The sequence below is a fragment of the Mixophyes fleayi genome, chromosome 7 (genome assembly GCF_038048845.1).
Source record: "Mixophyes fleayi isolate aMixFle1 chromosome 7, aMixFle1.hap1, whole genome shotgun sequence".
Lineage (NCBI taxonomy): Eukaryota > Metazoa > Chordata > Amphibia > Anura > Limnodynastidae > Mixophyes > Mixophyes fleayi.
The window spans coordinates 112,867,351-112,894,108 of NC_134408.1; the positions used below are offsets into that span (position 1 = coordinate 112,867,351).

The following is a 26,758-nucleotide window of genomic DNA, read 5'->3' on the forward strand; positions in this document are numbered from 1 at the left end:
CTTTTTAATTGCAGCTTCTTACTGCATACTCTCCATGTCTGTGTGGTTGTTTCCACTCTACTCATACACTATTATATACAGATTGGACAGTCCTGCCCAGACCACCTGGGTTTCATTACATTGACGGAGTCTGGGGATTTGGAGGTGGTTATGATGCAGAAGTTCCAAAGTGGTTTGAGGGTTAAACATAAAGCAGTTACATCAGGCTGTGATAGGAGCCAGATGGGAGCAGTTTGGAAAGGGGGGCCAGTTTTGGAGGGGAGAAAGGGGGCAGGTTTGGAGGGGGAGGGAAGGTAGTTTGAACAGCTTCTCATTTGGGCAGGGTTTGTGGGGGACTGGATTTCCCTCTTTCAGTCCAGAGCTGCTACCCTCATTCTGTGCAGCTGGACCCCTCACCACTCTCTTTCCCATAACCCATAGGAGACAAGGCGACCACTGCCCGCAGAGCATCAGAGGAGTCCTGAGAGAGGAACATGCCTGGCACACACTTCTGAAGCTGACAAGTTACCTTCTATCTCTTCAGCTCGGGGGTATGCAGGGAGGGGCACTGCTCATTTGGATAGTACAGTGACATGTTAGGTGTTTAGGGCACTAATACTTCTTTGTAAAGGAACAATAGAGGACAGTGAATGATATTGCCATTGCTAGTGAATGTATATTGTGCTGTAAAGTGGGGTGATGAGTGCCTGCTTGCTATTTCAAGGACACAGCACAAATATAAAATCGCCACTATAAAGAACTACTAGTGAGCCACACTACTAGATAGTGCTACCGTATTTACTCAGTGAGACGTAGTGTGAGCAGAGTGGTGCAGTGAAATCTGTGTCATACAGAGTTACAGTTGATGCAGATTAATTGCAATACCATATTAGTAATATGCAGATCAGAGAGAGGACTGATGTGAGATGAGATGCAAGTGTTATAGATGAAGTAGGTTAAAAGCGAGACAGGGTGAGTACTAGGAACTTTGTAATCTAGTGATCTATATAGATGTTGAACATGACATGATGCAGATCCTTGCTGTAGGATATTCCACAGACATGTATGTGTGCTTCTTTATTGAGATGTAGTATTCAGGTCATCCAGTAATCTGGCCCCACACATTTATTTTAGGAGTTAACTCATAACTGAGCATATTCTCTCTATGTGGTACTATGTATAGTTTTATTCACTGCTTTGCTCGTGTACTTTTCAATATCCGAGTATTCTAATACAATTGTTCTTATGCCCGCGCAGTAGTCTTATGTTGCACTTAGGAATACTGGTGCTGTTTTCTTTTCTACTGTATCTATTCTTTTCATTGGGAGCTGTTTGTTCTGTGATTAAATGTGCCCTTCACTGATCATTGTGGTGTTGCTCTATCGTCTGTCAGGTTGACCTTATGGGGTATAATTACTAAACTGCTAGTTTGAAAAAGTGGAGATGTTGCCTCTAACAACCGATCAGATTCTAGTTATCATTTATTTCGTATATTCTACAAAATGACAGGTAGAATCTGGTTGCTATAGGCAACATCTTCACTTTTTCAAAACCGCAGATTAGTAAATATTCCCTTCTATGTTATATGTAATAATGGTGCTGTGCATTTTTTGTTTTACCTCAATCAGTCTGATGCTGTGTTTTATATGTCATTCTGCATTCTGTACTTTTGATGTTCTTTACAAAATGTATGTGGTCCTGTTATACTGTTTTGCAGTTTACTGAGGCACTGACTTACTCTTAGTATCTCTCTGCCTATAGAGCGCTACGTCACATACATCTGGACTAGAGGCAGCAGTTTTTGGCTCACCAGCAGCTCTAGATCTACAAGTCCCAGCACTCTCTTAGACAGAGACATACAAAGCCTGCTGGGACATGTAGTTCCACAGCCTGAGGAGAGCCACAAACTGCCTACCTCTGGACCAGGTGATTGTAGTCAGCGCAACCTTATATTTGGTCCCTCCCCTGTTCAAAAAATAGAGTGCTTTGAATTAAAAAAGGGATGCTATGCTTTTTCCAAAATTAATAGTTATATGCCCATTATAAGAAGGTATACCCCAGTAATAAAATGTACTTGTTTTAGTAGCAACATGTTTTATTAGCAGAAAGACATAGTAGACGTTATTAATAAAGTAGATTTTTCCCCCTATAAGAAGTTTGGACCTCAATGATATACAACAGCTGCACAGTGTCTGTTTGCTTTGGATTTATTTTAGTGTGAAACAATTTGATGGGACCAGTTCAGTGTTTGTGCTCTGGTTTTATTCATGAATAGTTGATGTTCACTGTTTGATTTTAGGATCATCCAAAGGACTTGTCTGTCTCACACATAACAGTTGATCTCTGTTTAATTAAATATGCAAGTTCCATGATGTGCACCCTTACATTAATACAGGAGCATCATGTACAGGGGTGTGCTTAACCTCCCTGCTGCCTTCTTTTACGTTATTATAAATTTTATTATATATATATATATATTTATAATATATATCACTGTCTGTCTAGCTACCTATCTGATGTACTTTTATCAGTGCAGAATTCTACACAGAAACATAGACAGATATTGTGCTTTTATAGATTAGTGCCTTAACCCAGGGTTTCCCAAACCCAGTCCTCAGGGCTCCCCAACAGGGCAGGTTTTCTGGATCACATGTGACATAATTAGGACCACCTGTGGATCTGTTACAATGTGTCAGTCAGTAATGAATACACCTGTGCTCCAGCAAGGAGATATGGAAAACATGCACTGTTGGGGAGCCCTGAGGACTGGGTTTGGGAAACCCTGCCTTGACCAATATAAATATAAGTTGATTTTGCACTTGGAAAATAAGCATTTTGCTAATATCCTGAATGTGGCTACTCCACACAAACTGCTGCATGAGACAACTGCCTCAGCTTACCACATTGCTGACACACCCCTGTACATGGGTTTGTAGGTAGGTCTATCATAAACAAGCAGAGCATTACATAGAAGTCATGTTTTCCAAGACATAAATAGAGAATGTTCTCTTTATTCCATTCCGCTCACTCCCCAGTGAGAAATCATAGTGTCACAGTCAAACCAGTATGGTGAACATACCTCAACTGAAGTCCTTCAATTGTTTCAGTGGTGTAACTAATACACGAGGGGTCAGACTTCCGTGGCACCTCTTAGAAAGCAACATTTTAAAATTTTATGGAAAATTTAAAGAACACTTAAACTTGATAAATTATATTAATATAATATGCAAGTTATGTCAATATGTGAATAATATCTTTATAAACAGCGAGTTGTGATGTCATCTCTTATAACCAATAAGTAATGATGTCATCACTTCAGTATTCATTAGGGAAATGTCTGTATTATAAGGAATAATGCATTCCTTAGAGTAAATTATTATATATGTATTGGAAGTCACCTTGGATTTCTGTGTCCTGTGTGAACCACTCAACCTACACCAGTATGGTTTTAGGAGGTTACCAAACCCTTCAATGACTTCTAATATTCGCTTAAATTACAGAAGGGAATATATTATTCCCTAACGCACACATACACACACAGACAGAGAGAGAAAGAGAGACTAGGGTCAATTTGATAGCAGCCAATTAACCTACCAATATGTTTTTGGAATGTGGGAGGAAACCGGAGCACCCGGAGGAAACCCACACAAACACAGGGAGAACATACAAAACTCCACACAGATAAGGCCATGGTCGGGAATCTAACTCATTTGTTATAATGGATACATTATAATACATTTCTAGTTTTTATTACTTAATTATCCATACTGCCCAAATGGCTTTGGGTTATTTTACTTAGCATTACTATGACAGTAAAAGTCTAAACTAGGGCAATCTGTAGCGCAGTAAATAAACTTACCATTGGGGTTATATGATATTCCTTACGTAGGAGTAACCAAGATTAACCATGTTAATTTTGACCCATTGAATTGCAAACATGCTGTACAAATGCTATACAGTTAGCTTGCATGACCACAGTGTTTTATATGCAGGTATGCAGCATTTTAACTAATTGCAGTGCAGAAAATCAACATGTGAAATTTATATGTACCTGGATTTAAACGGCTAGTCTGGCAATACTTGTGTATGTAGTTGCAATTCAAGACAACATTTATTATTATAGACTCATTTCAATTGTCATTTTTGACCACTTGAAACGCCAGTTGTGGACTAAATGTTGGTAGGAAAACACCAGTTCTATGTGTTATATTTCTAAATTCCCATCTTCCACATTGGCTTCATGAACTGTGCTTAGAAATGTGCAGGTCCCTCTGCCAAGAAGACCACACCCATGTTGGTAGCATCACAGACATTGCAATGTGGGCGGCTAACAGTACAAATTAAAGTAGATTGTCAGGTTTGCTAAATATGGGGACATTACAACATATTTTTTGTGCAAAAAGAGGTACATTATATTCATTTTAATAATTGTCTCTAATGCCTTTTTTGGCCATGCAAATTATGCACTGAAGAAATACTTGAACTACTTGACCTGAAAATATATGGGAATTATGGAGCTTTGGCTCTAAATAGCTGTTCCATATCGTCATCAGCAGCTATATACATATACATATATATATATATATATATATATATATATATATATAGCATATATTGGTTGAGAGGCAACAGCAAAGTGGGCAGGTTTGTTACCCGCAAATAAGTATAATTTACCAATGAGTAACAATTCAATCACCTCTACTACTGTACATAGAAAGTGGTACTTTACTTTGTGTAAATTGTGGGCACTGTGGGTTTCATGCTGTGCTGGATGTACACCCATTTGCACTGCTCATGCCCATGTCATGTGCAGATCTGACACTTGCGCCTATTTATGCTTGGAGAAGAGGAATGAGTAAGGGAAAGGGCAGTCAAACGCAGGCCAAGTACAGTAAGGGCATGTTCACGGAACTGTGACCAAGGAAGACTGGCACAGACACGCAGATATAGCCGGGTCTGAGGGCTGGTGCAAATACACACTGATAATGATGACAGTCGCCAGCACTAGCTAGTTGCTTCTGATTGGCTGATTGCGAATTGACGTCTTAAGCGGCTTATATTATATGAGTGTGTGGACGTATTTTAGAGTTAATTATTTGCTACTTTCATTTCTTTTTTAACGCATCTGCGTTCAACTTAGTATCTAGCCCTATATGGACATTTTTTCCATCATCAGTTAGTAGACAGAACTGTTCCAGCTAATAAGTTACATATCTCTCTCTACCTAACCACAATTAAATAGGAATACTGAAAGAATGTGTAAATAGTTTTTCCCTTCTCCCTTTAGTCACACACAATCTGCTTAGGCCCTTAAACAAGTCACTTGTACATTCAAACTGGCAGAGCATGTTTGGCTGACAAATTCTAGGTGTACAGCACTTTGTATATTGCATGCACTATATAATAATATATCTAAAACTATGCACTTATGGAACAGGCAAATGGATTGTATAGATCAGTGGTGGCAACAGGCAACAGCCCTCCTAGCCTTCACCTGCAGCCCCCAGCTCCTTCCTTCTTTATTAATAGCATACCTGCCTACTCTCCCGAAATCCCCGGGAGGCTCCCGAATTTCGGGGAGTCCTCCCGGACTCCCGGAAGAGTAGGCAAAACTCCTGAAATTTGGCGAAATTAATGGCAGTGAATGGAGGGACGGGGCTTAATCACATCATTAAGCCCCGCCTCTCCATTCAATACCGTGAATTTCAGCTTTTTAAAGTGGGGGCGGGGTTATTGTGACGTGAAATGTCACTATGCCCTCCTCCTGCCACATGTCACATGACTTCTGCCCCCAAAATTTTAAAAGTGAGCATGTATAATTAATAGCCAGATTTGCCTCTTTTAGCTTGTAACTCTTAATTAAAATACCTACTAATATGGTAATACTGATGATTGTTTCTTTGATTAAATGTATTATTCTGAGTTATTACTAAGAATAAGGATAATGTGAGGCCCTTATAAAGGTTAGAAGGTCGCACCATGCGGCCCTCATAGGGTATCAGGATGCCCATCACTGGTATAGATAGAGTAGATTATATATGAAAATGGCACATGCTCATTTTATCCTAGGCAAAGACCCTTTAAAATGACAAGCTCTCTTGTATATGTCAGTAGTCATTCAGGGTGTACAGTTATTCAGATTTCCATGTTTTATAATGTACTGAAGCAGTTTGCAATGAAAATCACAAGGTAGAAATGAACTGTTCATGTAATATTTCTGTAGGGTTAAAGAAGTTCCCTCTTCTTGTTGGAGTGACAAGCGCAGGGAAGGCAATAGCTTTCCATAAATGGAGAGTTTTCAGGGGTAGAGAATTCTGGCATCAGAGGCAGACACAGTAAGCGTATGTCCCAGACACCATTTATAACTCCTTAGTTGCCGAAACAGTATTATAAAGCAATGAGGGGAGAAAAGTTTGTGAATACACTACATATATTACCCTCTATGTGGAAGATAGTTAAAGCAATGCACTAAAATGCGTGGTGTAAAGATACATATGGTGTTTCAGGTCATATGATTATTGCATATCGCAATGTGCATTAATTTTAGGGAGCTTTGATTCCATTAGCTAGATGTTTTTTTGTGATTATTTACCATTATAAAGAATTATGTACACTTTTATTGGGTGATAATGTAACAGACGTAATGCTGAGGCTATAGGGACCTATGCGCTATGTGTAATAGCACGCCACCTGGTTCATCTCAACCATTTAACAGTAAGTAATAGCATCTGTTTCCTCTGTAGGATGTATAGTTCCCAAATCAGGTCAGCAGAGGGCAGTATTACTGTACATAAACTTCCCTTGCCAAGTGTGTTACCGATGAATGAATGGACAACGTTTGTTTGATTTCACATCTGTTTTAAGAACAAAGTCATTAAAATAAACCTCGTTTATTCCTCAGTTTAAAGGCATGACTGCAAAGCATACTGGTAATACAGAACAGAAAGTTTTTTTTGTTTTTTTTTTAATTAAAATGATTAAGATTACTTATGACATAAATTAAACCATGATGATCTACAGTACAGTATTTCCAGAAAAGGAGTTGTGAGCCCCTCAGCCATTATAGGTTTGTCAATCAACTGTTTATAGATAAATTAAGGATATTTGTGATTACTTAACCCAATGGGTCATTCATCAATCTGACTTGTTAAATGCCCTCTAGACACTGGTATAACCCAAATGCTGTAATTTATTACCTGTCTTGCCCACATCTGTCATTCAGATCAAACTAAAGTTTTAATCCTCTCGTCCTCCAAGACTTACTTAATTTATTTTTGTTTTCTTAGTTACAGGTAATTAGATAGTAGGCTCACAGGGACATGTTACAATTTTTCAGACACAGAAAAATGTTTTTTTCCCCCCGAACCACTATTCCAGTAAATCATTATCTAGACATTGATTCTAGAAATTGATTCTAGACATTGGGCCTGATTCATTAAGGATCTTAACTTGAAAAACTTTTTATTTCAGTCTCCTTGACAAAACCATGTTACAATGCAAGGGGTGCAAATTAGTTTTCTGTTTTGCACATAAGTTAAATACTGACTGTTTTTCCATGTTGCACACAAATATCAACTTTAAATTTCAGTGTACAAATAAGCTATCAAGTATTTGTGTGCTACATGAAAACACAGTCAGTATTTAACTTATGTGCAAAACAGAAAACTAATTTGCACCCCTTGCATTGTAACATGGTTTTGTCCAGGAGACTGAAATAAGAAGTTTCTTAAGTTAAGATCCTTAATGAATCAGGCTCATTGACATTTTCTCTAGATTAATTAAAATGTTACATTTACAATTACATCCACCTACACCCCAGCAACCCCAGTTTTCTTTTATCCTGCTATAAATTCATATCAGGCAATGACTGGGTCACTTTGCAATGACTGTATATGACTAAACAATCTATTACATAGCTAAGTATGTAATACAGCATGGACTATAATATAATCACATGTAAAAGACATGTATAGAAACAGGCACATTTGTAAACACATAAAGAAGCATTATTATTTGTCTGCAAATCTTGCTGTTCATAAATGACCCTTTAGGTTAACTAAGATCATTTTATTGCCATCACCAGTGGGCATGCTGGAGGGGGAATGGGGTGGAGCCAGACGATATACGCATGATTAATAATTACCATTGCAGGCGTTAGGTTGCTCTCTCACCTATTATGTGCGGCAAAATCCTCCATTATGTCTGAGATCTCGGAGGTCAGTTGTACTCGGTTCTTGTAAAGAGCTGCTTTACAGATAATAGCTATTGTTAAACTATTAATATTACATATGGCGCCGCTCTGCATCAAAAACAGAGCACCGAGCCCTATGTAAGTTAGTACAATATTCTACAGTAATACATAGATCCCTAATCAGGATTTAATCCTGTAAAATCGCAGTTATCTTATACTGTATAACAAAGCGTTCATTTGAAGACAGTAAAAATGCTCTTCAAAGGAATTCTTCCAGTGAGCTGTATTTATCTTCTCCTCATCAGATAAAATGGTGCCAAGAAGATCAGTATACTAGAAAACCGCACTCCGGATAATAGCAAGAAATCATTCTGTTGCTTTTCAAGTTTAAACTGTCACATCCGAGATTGAAACTCTTGTAGTTAAAGACATACTTGTCTATTTTTTAAATTTCCCCTCTGCGAGTTTCTGGAGGGGGGGGTTGGGGGGGTATACAGGGCAAGTGTGTGGGGGAAGTGATCCTGGAGGGGAGGGTATATGGGGCAAGTGTGTGGGGGAAATGACCCTGGAGGGGTTATACGGTGAAAGTGTGTGGGGGAAATGATCCAGGTGTGAGGTATACAGTGCAAGTGTGTGGGGGAAGTGATCCAGGTGTGAGGTATACAGTGCAAGTGTGTTGGGGGAAGTGATCCAGGAGTAGGCTATACGGTGTAAGTGTGTGAGGGAAAAGATCCAGGAGTGGGGTATATGGGGCAAGTGTGTGGGGGAAGAGATCCAGGAGGGAGGCAATGTAGGGCAAGTGTGGGGGAAGTGAATCACAACCTCTTAGAGTAGAAGCGGGAGCTGATGACGCAAATCATGTCATCAAGACCCCCGCCCACGTCACAAGAATTTGGGAGGGTGGCTTAGTCTCCCAGGAGTCCAGGAGGACTCTTTGGAGTTCAGGAATCGCCCGTACATTCCAGAAGATAAGGCATGTTTGGTTAAATAGTGCTATGGACATGTAGTCTGACAAATATACTGTATTTTATAATGTTTATTACAGCTGTTAACCAATGTAAATAAATGAGATTTCACATTGATACAAATACATACGTAAAAAAGATTAAAACTTGTGGGCATATATATCATAGGGAAATAGCACTGTGTCCCGACAAAACAGGTACATCAAAGGGTCACCGCAAGAAATAGCACTGCTGAGTTTTGCTAGATATAAGCTTCCCCATGCAAAGCCACCACAGAAGGTAGGAATCCTATCTGTAAAGGCAAACTTGCCTTTACAAGCCAGCGCCGCTTTAAATTTTAGCTGTAAACTCGCCGATTTCCGGCGAGTTGAAAAAAACGGACCATAATACATTTACCCCCTGGAGGCCACTGTATTAAGCTAAATTCACTGTTGTGTTGCTATTACCATTCTAGATGTTTCCTACCTTTGTTCTTTTGGCAGTCAAACATTTTGCACTGTTTGATAAGAAAGCCAATGTCACCAGCATGAATTATTGATATCCAGCCGGTTGGATCCATAGACTCGTGCAGTTTTTGCCATAAACTGGCTCTCCCATTAGTGTAAAACAACAGTACAGACCAAGGAGTATATTTACTAAACTGCGCTTTTGAAAAAGGGGAGATGTTGCCTATAGCGACCAATCAGATTCTAGTTATTATTTATTTAGTACATTCTACAAAATGACAGCTAGAATCTGATTGGTTGCTATAGGCAACATCTCCACTTTTTCAAACCCACAGTTTAGTAAATATACCCCTGGTGTATTTTGCTAATCCTCCAGTGTTTGTGTTCCTTAGTCCTGCACAAGCTGTGTCACTCTTTCTCGGCTCCTTTCATCAACAGTCTGGTACACTTCATTAAAGACGTGCCATTGGCTGAATGTTATTTGGGGGGTGTCCCCTGCTCTATACATCCATAACACTATAACAATCCCAGTACTCATTCTGACACATCTGTGCACCCATGACTAGGCTGCGTTTAGTCACTTGAATCTTTTGCCTCGCACGCTGTATTTTACTCAACAAATTCTTGGTACCTGTCTAAATGCTGTAAGTCACATTGTCTGCCTATATGATGTTGTCACTTATATTATATAGTATTATATGGGATGACATATGTAACCTAATAAGCTGGACACTCTGGGCCTGAGTCATTAAGGAAAGTAAAGCATAAAAAAGGAGTAACTTTGCACCTTGGCAAAACCATGTTGCATTGGAGGGGGAAATAAATTGAAAATGTGGGGACAAATTTATTTTTGGGATAGGGCATGTCCTAGATCAACTTTAAATTTCAGTGTAAAAATACATCTATTAAGTATTTGTGTTCTAGATGAAAAAACAGCCAGTATTTATCTTATGTGCAAAATAATAAACTAATTTACACCCCTTACATTGTAACATAGTTTGTCCCGGAGAGCATTTACTCCTTTTTTTGCCTTACTTTCCTTAATGACTCAGGCCCTCTGTGTATAAGGGGGAGTTTAGAACCATTTGCAGGAAGTGGGATGCTCTGTGTGTGAGAAGTATTATTAACCGAGGCTGTGATTATGTTCTGACAGATGTCTTTAATGTTTGACTAATCCCACCAGTATCTAAAATTAAATATTTAGTATAAATATTTGAACAAATAAAACCCTGCAGAACTGTTAACTCTACCTCTGCTTGAGGGAGCATGAAACTCCCTTCCCATATAAGGCCTCATACACACACGGGGCCACCCATAAGAATTATGGTCCCACATAATTTAATTTGTGATCCTGGGCCTACCCCTGCTTGAGAGATGTTTGACAAATATTATTTTCTTAATATGTAATTAATAAAATTAAGTTAAGAACAATAATTGTATTATGCATTGGTGTGGGTAAAGCAAAGAAATGACACCAGAACATAACATTTTAAACACAAGAACAAATGTCATTATAAATACCAATTGATGGGCAACCTGATACACTTCGAGGGCCGCCTCAAAAGGTCCGTACATTACCCTTAATCTCAGTAATAAGTTAAAACAATACTTTTAATTAAAGAAAGAAACACCAATCAGTAATAATATTACAGCCAGGGTCTTAATCTAAGACAATCAAGTGTTGTAAACCATACTTGCGTGACTAGAGGGGGCGTGACTGGAGGGTGGGAGGGGGCAGGGCGAGGGCAATAGCTGCATTTTGGCCCCGCCCCCAGCGACCCCATCACGGGGCGGGGCCAAAATGACGCGATTGGCCTCGCCCTGCCCCCTCCCGCCCTCCAAAATGGCGTGCATCACCGAGAATCGCGTCAAGTGACGCAATTCTCGGTGAAACCTGGGATGCGGGAGAAATGCCAGCTCGCCTAGGAGCCCGGGAGACTGACCCGAATATCGGGAGTCTCCCGGACTTTCCGGGAGAGTTGGCAAGTATGTTGTAAACTACAACCAATCAAGTCTGACAATTCAAAGTGTCATCTAGGTGGACAGATTTTCCGCCAGCCTTTGAGAGTTAGATGTTAGGCTGTAATAGTCACTACACAATGCTGCAGAGAGGTTTCATCCGACAGCCTGTTGCGCTAGTTGTTTTTAATGTTCTGTTCACATGTGTAAGTGGAATCAAAAATAGACATAACAACTTTGCAGCACACTGCTGTATAACAGCGTCTGGCTTAAAATTCCTTACCTTGATTTAATGGAGTAGGTAGGAGTAATGCAGCTCTTTACCAAGGAGAAAGGATGGAGAACATCTGGTGCACACTCTACGTCCCTTTGATATCAAATGTACTGCTGGTGCTGTGTGACCAACCTGCCTAGTGCTAAGGAAGAGGTCATGTGATGCGGAAGTTGGCTGCTTCGGGCAAGTAATCAGATCAAGTTCAATCTTATTCTGTGTTTTGTAACTGGGCGAGCTTTACTCATTGCACAAACTATCTTTAATCGCGGGAGACGTGGGTTAAGCTCGGCTGGGCATAAAGCAGAGAATAAGAGTAGTGGCCGATCTCATTCACAAGAGCATATTTGTTGCAAGTAATAAAACTGTAATATATATATTCTAATAAATGTATTTTCTTTCTAACGTTAAATATACACATACACAATTTCTACAAATTCTATAAGTAAAAGCTTTTTAAAGATGGAGCATTGTTTTGTGACAAACAGTGTGATCATCATCATTTATTTATTTATATAGCGCCACTATTCCCGCAGCGCATGATAAGGACCTGGCACTTGATGCATTAACCATACCATGCTGTCTTTGGTAAACTAGGAAGCATGGTTAACAATAGAGAGGATTTTGGCATATGGCACAATCAGGGCATACATATTTGGGACACCTCTGTGTCAAAGTAATAAGCTCCATCTGTATATAGTAATCCTATGCATCAAGTATCTATCAATCACGGACATCAAACAGGTAAAAGAAGCTCTAAATATATTAATTAACAAGCACATAAATGCTTACCTGTTGTCGGAGGCGCCTGACAGTAACACGTTTGGTAGATAGATAAGTACCTTGATAGAAGTTATTGACGTGTTCTGTATCTATTGTAAAAATGGGGCTTCCTGAGATTTCTGCATTTATCACACGCAGCTGGTCACAGAACACTGCTCTGTAACATGTATATCAAAGGAAGAGGGAAGAAGCCAGGCCACTCAGAGTTTGTATAAAGGGAAATCTCCAAAACTCCTTAGTTCAGCATTGCAGGGGAAGAAACTTTAAAAAAAGATCTTTAAAGTCAACATTTACATCATTTTCTGGTTTACATACTTATTACATTAAGTAAACATGAGGGAATGGTGTATAATTTATACTTTGAAGGTCACGGTTGAGAATAGATCATTGCAATAGTTTACTTAACAGAAAATAAACTTTTCATCTAAACTTAAACTTTTTGATTGACGTAAGTATGAGATTTTTGAAAATGTAAACAATTCAAAGACAAAATCAGCCGCACATTATATTCTTGTTCCCGACAGACAGACAGAGATGGTGTTTTAAATACAATCAGAGTGGCCAGGCAGCATCCTGTGTCTGGTCTGTGCTGACAGGGATGAGAATATAGTATGTTGCAGCAGCCGCACAGAGAGAAAGGGGGATGGGGACGTAAATCACTCCCCTTCCCCCTAAGATAAAAGTCTAGGTCCGCCCCTGGAGAGAGCACTACTTTAAGCTTATGGAAACATTCCCTAATGTTCATAGCCTTGTAGCATGGCGCATTATGAAGCTGAAAGTGCTCATTACATACTAGCCAACATGGCAACTTGTTTCCCAAGAGGTCCAGGGGGCGGGTGGGTGTGTTGGGGGCCTGGCTCAGAGAATCGTGTCATTAGCCCCCCCCCCCACCCCCCCACAAACTGTCATCACTATTTATAACCAATAAAACAAGGGGTGGGGCCACGGTGACAGGTGCACCACGTCACTAAACCCACCCTCTCCATTTAACCATTTAATTTACAGAACTGGATTGGATCTGGGAGACCTGCCTGCTCTCCCGGGAGTCCAGAAGGACTTCCAGAAGTTTGGGAGTCTCCTGGACATTCCAGGAGAGTAGGCAACAATGGTTTATTCATAGATGGGTACCTGTCATGAAGAGATATCGGCCACAAGATTAAGATACTGTGTGACATACCAACATTGCCCTACAGTTTCCAAAGGACATGAAGTGTGCCATGAGTACATATGTCACACCTTTAACCCTACACCATTAGTCTGTATTGTTTTCACCTGGTAAGATGGATACATGGGCTCAAGCACATTGTCTCAACATCTATGTCCTCCAAACAGTAAGATCTGTTTGTGTTTCTTAGTCCATTGAAACACAACCTCATAGTTTTCAGCTGACACAAGTGGAACTTGGTTCCTTACTTGCCATACCCCTTGTGTGACAAGGTACAACACATTTTGCATTGGGTTATGCCTCTTTCACACCACTGCTGTGCTCAACTGATAGTTACAGAGTAAGATTAATTATAAAAAAAAATCCATTAAGTACAGCCTATTCTAGTCCTAGGTATGTAAGCTCTGCATCATACCCAACATAAGCAGCTTCAGTACGAGGCAGAGAAGTAAATATGTCCTATAAATGATATTGTCTGCATATATGATGCTGTCACTATCTCAGCAATCAGCTACATGGCACATAATTACATATGCCCTACCGATGAGACTGAGAAGGTTTAAGCAGCATTTCACAATTTGGAAAGATGGTTTTGCATACTCTTCCATGTTTTCATTAATTACTTTAAATGTTAATGAACCATTGAAAAGGCAAATACCCACAATTACCCAGAATCTATGTGCAGATTTACTTTTCCTAAATTATTTGGCTTTGCATGGAAATCAGTAATTTGTATCCTTCTTTGATTCAGTAAAATGTCCATCACTGTCACCATACCCCAAACAGAGACACACGCAGGATTTTCACCAAAAAAAATAAAAGCGAGAGCTGCTGTCAAAGAAGCATCCGCGGCGGTGCTGTATACAATACAATACAGCACCGCAGCAGATGCTTCTTTGACAGCGCCGCGGCTGCTGTATAGTACAGTGGCGCTATGTGGGGCACTTCGTTAGCGGAGGGGAGGGGTTTCTGGAGACCCAGAAACCCCCACCTGCATGCGCCCCTGCCAAAGAAAGGCTTTATTGCAATAATTTCTTATTCAGAAGAGGTCCACGCTTCTCAATTTATTAAATTGAAGCTACTGACTTCTTTCTGTTTATATGAAAAAAACGTCATCATTATTATTATTATTATTATTATTATTTATTTATAGGGCGCCACTAGGTATCCGTAGCGCCGTACAGGGACAGACAGCAATACGGTACAGGGTGAGACATCACGGAACAGTTAACAAAAAGCACAGTAACTCGGAAGCTCAAAGTACAGCTAGATGACAGGCGAGAGCCCCAGCGGGGTAGCTAGAGGGGTAGAAGGGCCTCACGGAATAGACAAGGAGCTGGAGAGCAGAGTTAAGGTGGTGGAGATCAGGAGGAGAGGAGGCCCTGCTCGAAGGAGCGTAAAATCTAAGGGGAGGGTAGGACGGACAGAGACGCAAGGGTAGGAGGAGGAAAGGGGGAGAGCGGAGGCAAAGACGGAGGGGGGGGAGAGGAGAGCGACGAGGAGGGAGGTAGGTGGGAGACAGGAAGGAGGGCAGTTAAGTGGGGGACTGGAAGGCTATAAGGAAGAGGTGGGTTTTTAAGGCCCATTTGAAGCTGGACAAGTTGGGTGAAGTTCTGATGGAGCGGGGGAGCTGGTTTCAGTGGAGGGGGGCAGCACGGGAGAAGTCTTGGATGCGAGCGTGGGAGGAGGTGACCAGGGGGGAAGAGAGGCGACGGTCATTGACCGAACGCAGAGGGCGGGATGGAGCATGGATGGAGATGAGGCTGGAGATGTAGGGAGCAGTGGAGTTGGAGAGGGCCTTGATGTTAAGTGTAAGGAGCTTGAACACGATTCTGTAGGGGAAGGGGAGCCAGTGAAGGGATTGGTAGAGGGGGGAGACAGAGGAGGAGCGGCGAGAAAGGAAAATAAGCCGAGCGGCAGCATTGAGTACGGAGCGAAGGGGGGCGAGATGAGAGCGGGGGATGCCAGTAAGGAGGAGGTTGCAGTAGTCTAAGCGGGAGATGATAAGAGAGTGGACAAGAGCTTTAGTGGCATTTTGGGAGAGGAAGGGCCGAATGCGCGCAATGTTGCGCAGCTGGAAGCGGCAAGATTTTGCAAGTGAGAGAATGTGAGGGGCAAAGGAGAGAGAGGAGTCGAGGATGACACAGAGGCAGCTTTCTCTGCTTTCTCTGTTTCCGATTTTTTCCACCCTTTCTATTGACTAAGACTGATATATATACAAATATGAGCATTCAGAATAAGTATATCCACTAGACTAATATATACAAAAGTAAGCATTCGGATTGGGCATATGCTCTAACAATTACTTTCTATTTCTATACAACATTCTTCTCACGGCTCCCCGTGCCTTGACTATAGCTGGGTGGTCCATGTTTGGTGTAGCCTGTAAAGTTCTGACTGTTGTTTCCACCGATCATGTAGTGAGACATGAACAGCCTCAGCACAGAAAGTTTATTCAAACAGCTGTGACATTAACACATAGGGCCTGAGGAAGCACAGTGGCAGAGCAACCTGGTACATGATGAAAAGCCTCAGACAAGTAAACAGTAAAAAGAAAAATTTTTGCAACAAAAGCATTCTCTAAATGATGCAGGAAAACAATATTAGGTGGACAGTTTACTTCTGCATGTTTGGGGCCCATTTAGTTTTTGCACTTCTAGCTAATTTCCTAGGACACATTGCTTCATTACCATACAGACTGCATGTTACCATTCACATAGACAGAAGAGGAAAGTCTCAATTAATGACGTGTTACAAGCACACCCGCTAAGCATTTCTTCCAATACGTCCCATTCCTCCTGGTACACAGCTGCATCCATTTTTCAATTTTGTAGCGATGTGCTGGTTTAAAGGAGGTTTCCAACTTTAGGGGGGTTTACCCAAACCCACTTATCACAAGTTAGTTCAATTGTCGGGATGTCTCTTCCACCATCTGCTCAGTACATCAGTCCAGACATGAGGTGTGAGTGGAGACATCTGCTGAACATGAAGAGTTTTTGTGAAGCTGTAGGAGAGCCAAAGAACCTGGCACATAGGTAGAAATGCCATATAGCTCCTGATTGGATACATGTGGTACTTGCCCTATCAGAACGTGGCTGTTATTTCAGTTCTTGTGTTGATTTGTGCCTCTTGGACCTCTCATATCTTATTATAGACACTGCCCAGCCCCCAGTCACTGTATGAACCAGGACCTTGATGCATTGTGCAAAAAAGTTGAAATACCAGGGTAGAGATCCCTCCTATGTGGTACTGTCATGTAAGAAATGGGTATGGGTTTCCTTAAAGGTAGGACCCCCCTTTCATTTCCTTTCATTAAATTATGTTAAGAGTGTTCCTTTAACGTCAATTACCTTATTCAGCACAGGTGGCTATAAGTATAGGTATGACTATACCAGTGGTTCCCAAACTGTGTGCCATGGCTCCCTGGGGTGCCGCGGAGATCTCACATGGCTGCCACAGCCAGGGACAGTGGTAAGCAAGGCGAGGGACCACTTAGTAATTATTTTGGATTAGGGGTGCCTTGAAAAAATTATGGAGACCCTAAGGGTGTCTTGAGCTGAGAAAGATTGGGATTCACTGGACTATACTTAAGTTTACATGGAAGTGGCCCAATCTCACCCTTTGATGAAATATTGCAGTTAGTGGTCGAAATGGGAATTTAGAAGTGAAATATGGAAGTGAATGGAATTTGATAGTTTTGCAATGAAGGAAGTAGAAGAAGCGGCGGTATGTCATACCTTTCTATACAACCCAAGCACAAGATTGGTGCAGAAGTACGCAGTATTAGCTGGTTACTTTCTCAAACCTCTCCTCAAGTAATATATTTTTAGGATATTTATATGTGGGAGCATTTGGGCTATGTGCAAGCCCAGTCAATTAGATTAGTAACAAAATAACTTATGGAGCAAATAAAGTAATACAGTTATAAATTAAATAAAGTTGTAGAGATACTGGTACATTTATATTATATAAAATATGACGCATTCAATCTATATTTTGTTATGGGGTTGTGGAGAATTCTGACTGAGACTTGTGCACTTGGCTGCCATATCGATTAGACAGGGCTTCCGTCCTCATAAAGTTCAACCACTCATCAAAAATGCTAAGCTTCAAGGGCCTGATTCAACAATGCACACATACTGAGCGCAACATGCGTTTGTTTTAAAACGCACGGAATTCCAGCATACGCACCCACAAATTCAACAAGGAGCGGATCTGAAGATGCATACGCTTATGAATTCTGGTGTAGGTCTGCTCATCTCTACTACACAAGACACTGCACGATAAGTCCAGCACCTATGTGGAATTTAAAGTCGCATAAGAACGCGCAGAAAAAACTAAACAATGTCCCCTGTTAATAATATAGACATTAGTGATAAAACAGATTTATAAAAATAAATAAAAAAAGTTAATATATTTTTGAATAACATTTATTAAGAAGTTTTTAATGTGTACTGAACATAAAAGATGTTTTTACAGTTGTTCCTGATTGCAAACACATGTTATAGCATGTATACGTGACTTTCATCACTAGTAATCAGGACTTAGACTAGCCCTGTAGCTGGAGCAAGAGATACGGCAGAAAATCAAATACCTTTGAGATGCCTAAAGCTTGAATTGGACATAGCTCTGTGTGCTCGAGTTTGGTATGCCCTTACTGTACATCGGCTAAGGGTGAACGCCCCTTCCCCGTCCCTTTCCCTCCCTGAAATTGTAAGCTGTATTAAGTGTCCTTTGCATATGAAGATGAATTGATCGTTGCTCTGTTTAGTTGCGTATGGTCTGTACTGGGCATGCGCAGAACAGATTTGCGGATTATACGCACAAAATCAGCATTTACGTTCCTTGATGGATCAGGCCTCACATGTCCTCTATTACTGTGCATATACTATACCTATTCTTTTGATTTATGTATAATATTATGGGCTTTATTCAGAGGTGGATGCAAATTGCGAGTAATGTCTTTACTGTACTCAGCCTGCATTTGCACGCCCCTGCTCTACCCCGTCCCGCCTAGCGAGGCGCAATTGGGCGTAAGTGCCAAAAATATGCAGGTCTGCATAGGAGCATATGCGTGTTCCCAATTTCTGGGTAGGGTGGGCATACACCTGACTATAACTGCATGCAAGTTAGTCATATTCACCATTTTTAAATATGTTCTGCAGATTTATTTTAAAATAACTAAAATGATCTAAGGCAGGAAGGAACTAGGGTGTCTCTTTTTATAGTCTTCTTTCTTTTTCACATTCTGAATCTAAGCTCTGCCGGAAGGCAGATTTCCAGACTTCTCCAGAGTTTAACTGATTTAGTTTATGCATTATTTATTCAGACCATACCAAAGGATATTAAGTAAGCTGAAACACAATGAACAGATCAGAAGTAGTTAAAATATCTAGTTCCCAGTGCCTGTCTTTATTTTCTGGGCTCTTAGGTAGAATATGTACCCAAAAGAAGACAATGGTGGAATAACAATAATAAAAAACAGCTGTGTTAAAATAGCAGGGCCTTCTCCCAGCCCCTGGAGAAGAGATGTCCTACAGCACTAACCCACACAGACACATGTGCAATGAATCAGCCGCGCTGGGGAACAGCTGGCTTCAGTTATTTTGCCCCCTATCCCTTTGAATTTGACATCCTTCTGATCTCCTCATCTGGTCAGCACATTGCATCCCCATCCTTAGCTTGGTGCACTAAAATTAAAACTGCATAAATCAGACGTAGCATGAACTTTGAACCTACGAAACAGTCAGATCACATGACTAGGATGTTCAGATCAAAGCAAAGTTATTACCATAAAAATGGTGCAAGTGAAACATTTGCTTTTGAACTAATGTTAAAGCTTTGCTGTGCTAGTGTTTTATTGTCCAGTAGACAAGCACAAGACAATTTCTACTTATCTTGATATGACCAGATCTTTCTGTTTCTCTAATATAGGTAGGGTTATCAGTTAAGGCATTTAAAAGTTGACATATATAGAAACACAGGCCCTGTAATTGCATTGCCATTAGTTCAGGGACCGTCTGCATATACCTTAACCTGCATATACTTTAACTGACAATAAGCTAACATGAAGCAAGCATGCCTTTATATTAAATGAGTGATCTGTGTAATTTGTTTTTGGGCACTACTCTGTAGCATAAAATGATTTGGGGGCACTCCTAGGGGGCGAGTGTCTAGAAGAGGAAGACACACCCCTCCGGAAGGGAGCTGTGGCACAGAGTATACCTCTTTGGATTTCCCTGGGTACACTCCCTAATGTGCACACCCAAGTTAAATGTGCTGTGCATGCCTGTGCCTAGTAGGAACCAGTGCCTGGTGAATTCAGAGCTGAAGCTGTTGGTCTACACAACAGTCAACATTTTCAGTTCAGAGTTTTTATCATATATAATGGTCTTGCACACAATTAGTGTGGTGGTTCTGGGTGTGATTTGTCAAATTATGGGTATAACCTGCTTTATGCTAAAATGTCAATTAATAGATTGAATAGATAGATAGTTAAAAATGAGAGCCTCCACTGTCTGTAGATGAAAATGCTCTTTAATGACATTGTGCGTATAGCTCCAATGTTCCACAGCCTATAACAACCAATAGTACATTGTCAGTGATTACCTTGCTACATACTAGTATGACCATAGCCTGTATCTGTTGGTGTGTCCAGACACCATCCATAAATCCCAATTCTGTGGATCCAGAGGAAGGCAAAACAAAATCTGCAGTGTGACATATGCCCAATTTAGTCTTAAAATGGGGAAACAAATTCCTGACACCGAAATTGCCAATCAGGTAATTTTCCTAGACTGTTGTCTTTCTGTACTTTGTACCCTGCTGTTAAGTAAATATAAGGGTATGGTTGGGGAAATAAAGGAAACAGAGGTGCACCTAATATTCCATTTTATTGGGGGAAGACAGACTTATACAATTTAAATGAGTTTAGGGACCTGCTGTAATAAATGTTGGTTATAAGCCAGGAGTGTCTGATACACACAGTGCGAGTTGTACACATTTGTCATGTCCTCTGTGTAAATATTTACATCCCGCCTAAATATATTTACTGTTGACTTAAGAGGGTTAGTCTTTGTTGAATCATAGAGTACTTTGGCCTAACACAGTAGTGAAGGTCTGTCTCTTGCTGTTTTCTTATCTATAAACAGTCACAAGGAAAATCTGTGCACAAGCAGGCGAAAATGAATGGACAAGATGCTTAACATTTCTAACAACTGAACTGACGATTTTTATGATTTTAACTGTGCTGCTGACTAAACCCCTTGCACTTGTTCAGCATCAAGTCTGACCTGGTGCAGGATTAGTGCCGTAATAGCATTCGTTTTTCTATGGCAATCACGGCCTTTTCATTAAAGCTCTGTGGGTAATAAGCTAGACTCCTTTTCGCTATGATGGTCAGTGGGGGCAGGAAATGTAATTGCATTCATGATAAGTAACCCACTATTAGGTGATTTTATCTGTACTTGTGTAAATTATTTTTTACATTTTAGCCATTAAAGCTCCCAGCAAAATTTGTAATGGGAGATGCAATATTTACATATAGAAAGTTTAACTTATTTCCTGACTTAAGATTGTATCGGATGCTGATAGTTTCTGCATCTAATTAAACAATTTTATTTTTAATAATCTGACAGATTGGCATTAATATTGTTCAGATGGGCAGGAATGTACATTCATGTATGTACATTTGTCTACATGACTTGACAATTCTATGATCTACATGTTTCCTGATCTTATTGTATGAAAAATCATGGTGTGTGTCCAGCATAGCTTCAAGGGTTTCTTACTTTCTTATACAAATCAGTATATATTCATGGCCAAAATCTGATGACATTTAAGTCTTAGGTCAAACAATCTATCATTCAATCTATCATTTATATAAAACACATACTCACACAAATTTTATTTTAATTAACAACCTTAGCTCTTCATCTGTCCATTCCTGTAGTTTGGTACAGTGGTAGATCATAGTAGGTCTTGTTCCAAAACGCAAGAAATTAGGAGTGCTAGAGCCATTGGGCTTCAGGGGAGTCAGAATAGCATATTATGATCCTCATATTCTTACATATGTGTGCAATAAACAATTTTCTGAAGTTCGTTGCTATTTGTTTAGTATGATATTAAAAATACATTTATATTAATTATTAAAGTTTCCCATCGTACATGAAAATATGTGTCCTCAATGGATCTTTCATGATTAATAAAATGCAGAACGCATGTGTCTAGAGTCAATATTTCCAGATGTAATATATTATTAAAATAATTCTGATTTTAGTTAGCTTTCTGCAATTACTTTACAAGGACATTCCTGGGCAGGCAGTTAACGTATGCTTTTAATGACACATACCAGCCATTAATTGTGCTTTCCAAGTTCTCTAAATTAGACATCTATACGGAAAACAGCTCTATTGGCCCAACAACATGAAGACATTTCTAATTTGAGAAGTGTGAGTACTTTGTGCTGGCGTGTGAGTAGGCTGAGGTAATGTTACATTCTGACACAGAGATGGAGAACAAGACTATTGTTGGGCCAATGGAACTGTTTTCCATATAGATGTCTAATTTACGGAACTTGGAAAGCACAATTAATGGCTGGTGATCCCGGCAGAGACGTGGCATTTGTGGAAGGGCAGATTTACTACAGCATTTTGTCACGTTTCATGTCCATGTCAGAAACACCAAAACTAATCAGTTCCATTAGACTGGAATGGTGAGCAGGACCTAAATCCAGATATTAATGTTCCCACTTCTGCAATATTAAAGTATGTTTTAACATTTTAAAGGATTTTAACTGTCAAGCTGACACACTGTTTCCAACATGAGATGTACATGGGTGAGGCCATTGGGCCTTTGGTCAAGAAGATGCTTTAATATAACCAACAAGCTTTATGAAGTATTTTTCAGTAAACATAAAGAACATCTTTCACAGTTGCCCAGAACAGGACAACTCACTTTATCTTTTTTCAAGGTCATCTTTGTAACACCGAGTCTGAATAGTGAATAACCTCAATTATAATCTGACTTTTATATCCTGCTATAGAAAAGTATATACATCAAGGGGTAAATGTTTCAATCCTTCTAAAAAGGAAAAGTGGCGGTGTTGCCCATAGCAACCAATCAAATTCTAGCAGTCATCTATCTAGCACATTCTAGAGAATTATAGATAGAATCTGATTGGTTGCTATGGGCAACACCTCCACATTTAATTTTTAGAATGTTTGACACATTTACACCCAGGGGGTAAATGTATGAATCTCCGGATTCTTCATCTCCGGTGAGTTCAGCGTCTTCAGCTCTTTAATTTAAAGCGGCGCTGCCTTGTAAAGGGAAGTCTCCCTTTACAAGGCAGCGCCGCTTTAAATTTAAGCGCTGAAGACGCTGAACTCGCCGGAGATGAAGAATCCGGAGATTCATACATTTACCCCCAAGTCTGTGTGCACAGTGAATACAAAGCAAGGACATCTATGGCGTTGCAATTTATATTATAACAGCTTTTCTTTTTCATATATTCAATGGCCCATTTCTAGTACAGAGTGGAGTTTCGGATGGCTATTATATATGCTGCAAAATGACCTCTAAGCCATAAAAATACACATTCATAAGTGGCTACAGTGAGATTTGCAAGCAGTATTGTTGAATCTGAGAGCAGTCGCTGTAAAAAGACAAATATTATTCATATCATTCTTAACAAGTTCTTTGTATTTACAATATAGTCATCCTCTGTCACTGGTTCTAGCTTTAGTGTGGACTATAATGACTCTAATCTCACATAAGTATGAGCTTAGCAAAAATCAGATTGTAATTCATTACGTGTGTGCTTCTAAGGGGTTCGGTTGTTACAGGACTGTTTATAGATATATATAAATTTTCAGCATGTGTTGGGTATTAACAAAATCTCCAAAGATCTACGGCTGCTGTCTTTACTGGCAGACTGCACCATGGTTACCCATTAAGTGAACATGTGGCAAAATGAGCGCCAAGCGTAAATAATTGACATCAACAATAAATCCTCCACGGGAAGTTGCTTAATTCACCAAGCGGGGTTAGATAGACAACCGTAAAGACAATTTATTTGTCTAATTACTCCATGATGAATGGACAGCATATAGTTCAGGGCCAGATGGAACTTATCAGAATGTTCTAGAAAAAGTTCCTTGATGGCTTTGCCACATTCAAGTGGATGGAATTAGTGGTTTAGAGTGACATATAGGGTCTTACATGTGAGCAGCAGCTAAAGAACCACCTTTTGTTTTGCTGTGTCCTTTTATTTCAATAAACTTATACCCATACTTCACAAAATCAGCTTATTTAACATTTACGCTAAGATCCATCTAACTTCATTAAACACCTCTTGTAAATATTTGTAATAAAACCTAAAAATATTTATATTTTGTCAGACCATTGTTTTCATGACAAGATAATGGTGGGGACATATCCCATTTGTGCTCTCACATTGCGTTGCCTTTGTTTACCAGAATGAGTGATGGCCATCAAGGGTTACATCTTGTGTGGGAACACATCACCTTAATAAATGGATGCTTTTAACATCAGCCTGTCTAAACAATATAATTGTTAGCCATTTATAGTTGTCATAGCTTTTAAATTAAATGTTTCTTAAATTACACTATTCCTTATAGTTTTTGGTTTTTTTTGCTTTACATCGTTCCTGTTGTCTACTCACAGCAGAGTCAGCCATTTTGTTGAACCAATATCTATGACAATGTACAATACACTTGACACTAGTGACCCAGTGGTCATACGTCAATAATGTTCGTAATGAATAGAAAGCAGAATGTTGATTCAGGTTCAGGCCACAAAATGGCTACCTCCATTGCATACCTCCCAATTGTCCTGATTTTGGATTGACATCCCGATTAGCGGACCACAAAAGGCTTTAACAGGGATGTGGGTGGAGTTTTACCAGAATTTGCCCATATGTGTGCAGAGTTTGGTCAGAACGAGGTTGGGGCTTATCTTGTTCCGCTTTTGGGATTATAAATGTTGGGAGGTATGCCCTTGTGTGATATATTTCAGCGCTACTTATCTGTTGCGACAAGCAGGGAAGTAACATGGCATTGACAGGCTCCTTAGCAAAATATGGGGGAGCACCCAGTGATGTTGGTCCACATTCACGATGGCCCCTCCCCCTCTATTATGTGCAGGGGCTAGTACATGAGAGGAGAAATCGTAAACAGGGCATTACTGTGCACATGCCTCTACCAACACATGTTCAAAAGTAGGCAATCTTTGTGGGGTCCCCTCAGCTCAGGCCCCCTTATAGTCCGACCTGGTGTAGGACAAGGACACTGTTTACAAGCCAATGCTATTGTCCAGCTTTCAAAACGTGATCTCTGAACTGGCGCAACAGAATAGAAAATAAAGATGTCCCAGGGCTAGATACAGTAGCATTTTACAATGATAAAACTAGACGAAAAAATGTCTCATGCTGAACTATTTTCAATATGTTCAGCTTTCATTTCCATTTCCTTTTTAATGTGGCATTACAGAAAGTATTCTGGTTTCCAGATATGACAACTATGCATGCATATTAAATCTATTCAGTCTAAAATAAGCTGTTTTTGCTGGGGCATTGGCTGTTTAGTTGATCATTTAACTCTGAGAGCACTATAGACTGCGGTAAGTAACACATTCGGCTGGAGGCTCATATTCTGCTCTACTGAGCCTGGCCCAACATGGAAGTGGAAGCATGGTTGGAGCTTCCAGTTCCACTGCCATACACAAAAACATTAAAAGCTGTAACTGTTTTCATTGTTTGTGGTAACTGCCTTCATATACAGTCATGGCCAAAAGTTTTTAAAATGACACAAATATTGGTTTTCACAAAGTTTGCTACTTCAGTGTTTTTAGACCTTTTTATCAGATGTTGCTATGGTATACTGAAGTAAAATTACAAGCATTTCATAAGTGTCAAAGACTTTTAATAACAATTACATTAAGTTTATGCAAAGAGTCAATATTTGCAGTGTTGACCCTTCTTTTTGAAGACCTCTCTAATTCTCCCAGGCATGCTGTCAATCAACTTCAGGGCCACATACTGACTGATGGCCGCCCATTCTTGCCTAATCAATGCTTGGAGTTTGTCAGAAGTTGTAGGTTTTTGGTTGTCCACCCATTTCTTAAGGATTGACCACAAGTTCTCAATGGGATTAAGGTCTGGGGAATTTCCTGGCCATGGACCCAAAATTTCGATGTTTTCATCCACGAGACACTGAGCTATCACTTTTGCCTTATGGCAAGGTGCTCCATCATGCTGGAAAAGGCATCGTCACCAAACTGTTCTTGGATGGATGGGAGAATTTGCTCTTGGAATATATTTTGGTACAATTCTTTATTCATGGCTGTGTTCTTAGGCAAAATTGTGAGTGAGCCCACTCCCTTGACTGAGAAGTAGGCTTGGGGATCAAAACATCGAAATTTTGGGTCCATGGCCAGGAAACTCCCCAGACCTTAATCCCATTGAGAACTTGTGGTCAATCCTCAAGAGGCGGGTGGACAAACAAATTCTGACAAACTCAAAGCATTGATTAGGCAAGAATGGGCGACCATCAGTCAGTATGTGGCCCAGAAGTTTACTGACAGCATGCCAGGGAGAATTGCAGAGGTCTTCAAAAAGAAGGGTCAACACTGCAAATATTGACTCTTTGCATAAACTTAATGTAATTGTCAATTAAAGCCTTTGACACTTATGAAATGCTTGAAATTTTATTTCAGTATACCATAGAAATATCTGACAAAAAGGTCTAAAAACACTGAAGCAGCAAACTTTGTGAAAACCAATACTTGTATAATTCTCAAAACTTTTGGCCATGACTGTGTAGGGCGAAGCACAACAATGCCCTTTTGCTGTCAAATACACCTGACGTTTTGTCCTTGGATAAATTTGTCCCACTTATCATATGTTTAATTTTCTGGCAAATATTACAAATCTATATTTTCCTCCATATTAGTCCCCGCTGTCCAGTAAGTATAATAATG

At 40.0% G+C, this 26,758-nt stretch overlaps 1 protein-coding gene across 1 annotated transcript in view; it reads left to right on the forward strand.

The window, feature by feature from the left end:
• Window positions 1-333: 333 nt before the first annotated feature.
• The window catches only part of COL6A3 (collagen type VI alpha 3 chain), a 107,898-nt gene continuing 81,473 nt past the window's right edge, over window positions 334-26,758 (forward strand). The window contains exon 1 of the mRNA XM_075180382.1: window positions 334-530. The gene's annotated coding sequence lies outside the window, so the exon portion shown is untranslated. The remainder of the gene's footprint in view (window positions 531-26,758) is intronic.